The sequence below is a fragment of the Nymphaea colorata genome, chromosome 8 (assembly GCF_008831285.2).
Source record: "Nymphaea colorata isolate Beijing-Zhang1983 chromosome 8, ASM883128v2, whole genome shotgun sequence".
Lineage (NCBI taxonomy): Eukaryota > Viridiplantae > Streptophyta > Magnoliopsida > Nymphaeales > Nymphaeaceae > Nymphaea > Nymphaea colorata.
Genome location: NC_045145.1, coordinates 11,454,322 through 11,457,721, shown reverse-complemented (window position 1 = coordinate 11,457,721; position 3,400 = coordinate 11,454,322).

Below are 3,400 nucleotides of genomic sequence, written 5' to 3'. Positions count from 1 at the left end.
TCCTTTACAAGGCTCTTGCAGTGGTCGAGAGCATATCTTCTGAAAGTTCATGCGATGATAATGAAGAAGAACTTGCTTTAGAGAACCAACAACCATGATTAGAGAAATCTCTAATTCTCAAAGATATTAAAGGATCATAATGTGTCTTTGAAGGGATACTAAGTTTAAAAGGAGCATAACTTTGTTATAAAATCATGAATTTGCACAAAAACTCATCCTTGTAGACACACAATGTTCAGAACTCATCTTACAGACATAATGTCATGAAAGAGGGAGTGAGGGACTTCTCACAATGTTTTTTTAGTTTTGAAACTGGGACATCTTTATTGTTGTAAGATCATTAAAGGTTCTGTCCTTGAACTTTCACAAATCATAAAAGGTTCTTTAGAACAAAGCCACTATAGAATATTTATCAGTGGTTTTTCATAGACCAACAACTTTCCCTTATATTGAGGTATTTTATTTAGTATGCATTGTTTTGCCTCTAAGCATAGCTTTGCACCAGCTTAGTAGCAAAAGGGACATCTATAGAAACCCAAAGTTTTCACAAGTTAAAATGACAAGTTTACCCTCTTTAAATGAGATTTTGAACTGATTTTTCCAAAAGGATTTTAAATGTAGGACCATGAACTAGGACCATGAACTACATTACTTAAAATCATATACTTTAGGTATTAGATTCTAAGACTTAGATCACCCAGGGTTGTTGCCACCTAGAAAAAATATCATTTTGCCGCTTACCTTCTTTATTTTGTTTTATTTCCATTCTAATTGTACATAAGAACTTTAGAAATCCTGAGAACTGTTTCACCCATATAAATCAGAGTTATTTCCATCTCTACAAGACATCAATAATCCTTAGAACAAGTTTACCACTTTACAAGTAGTAAAAAATGGTCTAGGCCTGCTTCTTGGGTTTCTTCACTATTTTCCATCATCAGAATACCTAGAGACCTGATCAAACCATGGTAGGTTCCCTTCGCGTCAGCATAGTATTCTACCTCTCAAGCTCGAATTAAGTGTTAGAATATCCATTACTAGGAAATGGTATTCTATTTACCTATTGTTGCATGTTTGGTCACCGTTTCTACCTAATTTGAGTGGGTCTATCCAAATTGAGCTAGAATTGTATTCGTCAATCTGACTATTCTTGTTGTTAGTTTGAACAATTCTATCGCAGATTGAGCAAAATATACTTTTCCAATTACTTCTAGAGTACACACGTCCAAACATTGTTACTAGTGACTTTTAAATTAATTTTTGAGAGATCTAGAATGCCAATTTTCAATCCGATAATACAAATAGACTCAATGTCACTCGAGGAGAGTAACAGTGTGTTTCTTTCTTGTAGACAGTATGGAAATCTCAGTTTTCCATTTTGCCCCTCAGGGTATTACTCTCCAGACCTTAGCTCAGTAAAGCTCACATAGGGGGTCTAAGCCTGCTTGGAATCGAGCTCAACTATGTTCAAAGTTTCCTAACCTTATCAAGCCCAAGTCCATGTGATGAGCACTGAATTTGAGCACACAAGACCCAGATCTCAATCCTTGATTGAGATCATAATATTAGAACCTAGTCTGTAATATACTTTGGTTCAGATCTAAATCTTAATTTCAGATATCTATATCTAAATCCCTCGATCTAGAACTCAATTTAGGCATTAGATTCAAGTCCTGGATTCAAATTCTTCTTAGATCTCAATCCAAATCTCTTCCAGGTCCAGATCCTAATTTAAATGTGTATCCAAACCCAAATTGATTAGTTGTTGACACATTTGAACCATCTAACCTTTTAGATGGATAACACATGTCACCCGTTGAACTTTTTGGATGAGTGACACATCATAATCCTACTTTTTAGAATTCTCAAAGGACAAATACCATTAATCAAGGAATCTACAACACGTAAGAGGACACATAGTGGAAATATGCCAAAGTTGAACACACTTGGAGCGTTTGGCTCCTATTAAAAATAGTGGTCCTGATAGGGGATGTCCCACCTGAAGACCCTCTCGCTAGCCCTTAGATTCTGCACCAACTTCAGAATCCTTCATTGCCACCTACATACAAGCTACGGAAGAAGTTGAAGAACAAGAGGGCAAAGAAGAATTTGAAGAAGAAGAAGAAGTCAAGTGGATTCTTCTCTCTCTTTCTCTCTCTGTCTTGCCTTCTCTTCCTTTCCCCTCTCATCCTCTTCTTTCCCTTTCTCTTCCTTGTTCTTTGGCTTCTCTTTTTAAATTCATGATTTCATGCTTTTAATTACAATTCATGGATGCATTGCATTGAAAGACTCCATAGGGGGCAAGTTATTGATTCAGAATTTGCCTAAATTCGGAAAGATAATCATATTGAAAATCAGTAAAAAGCACATTTTTTTTCTACATGTCTAGTTTGTTTTTGCCTAATTTCATCAAATTCTAAGCCTGTTTTGTTCTGTATTTGGTTGTTTTTGCAAAACTTATTTTTGGCAACATTCAAATTTCAAAAGTCAGATTTTAAAATTGGTCCATCTTCTGAATTACAAACTTTTGATTCAGAACTCCAATTTATGTTATGTAAAAGCAAGAAGTTAGTTATATGTGTATACTTTATAAAGTGTAGCCAATTCCAAATTGTTGTGGCCAGCCAATCAGATTATTTACTCAGAACTATTTTTCTACAATTTTTTTTTGCAGAATTCTGTAGAAATGTATTTTTCGTCAACTTTGTAATGTAATTCCTTTCTATCTTTTTAATCCTTTGCTAAGGTTTCAACTCTTGTTGAGTTTCAGTTGTGCATAGGATCTACAGGCCAATTTGTAAGGGAAACCGAGTTTATTCGATAGCCTTTTCGGCATTCCAAATATGGTCGGATAGTCATTAAAGCAATTATATTTCTGTTAGTTCCAGTCATTAATATTTTTGCTCTAAGTTCCCAATGTCATAACTTCTATGCCATGCATGGTTTTTGGATCTGTAAAATCTCTTTTATGTAGAGAGTCTATAGACCAATTTTCTGATCAATCCAAGTAGATTTGATAGGGTATTAATTGGACCAAATGTAGCTATTCAGCTTGCTTTGCAGAACTTGTTTTCTACCATTTCTGATTTTTATTGTAGCTTTCTAGTCTTATATCCTTCCAGTCCGAAAAGGCTTTTAAAATCTATCAATTCAAAGACGTCTAAGTCACCCACTTAGTCATGTTGTCATGTTCTCCAACTTCACCAAATTTTCATGTTTTATCTTGTTAGCCTAGGTTCAATCTGACTTTAGTGCCTAGCTTGAAGTGACTCGTGATAATAGTCCTTGCACGTGTATTCATGATCTAGCTTGGCTTCTATGTGGACTCAATTTTCAAAGTCATGCATTATATAATTAGATACTTTATGTTTTATTTTGTTATGTTTGACATGTATTTATA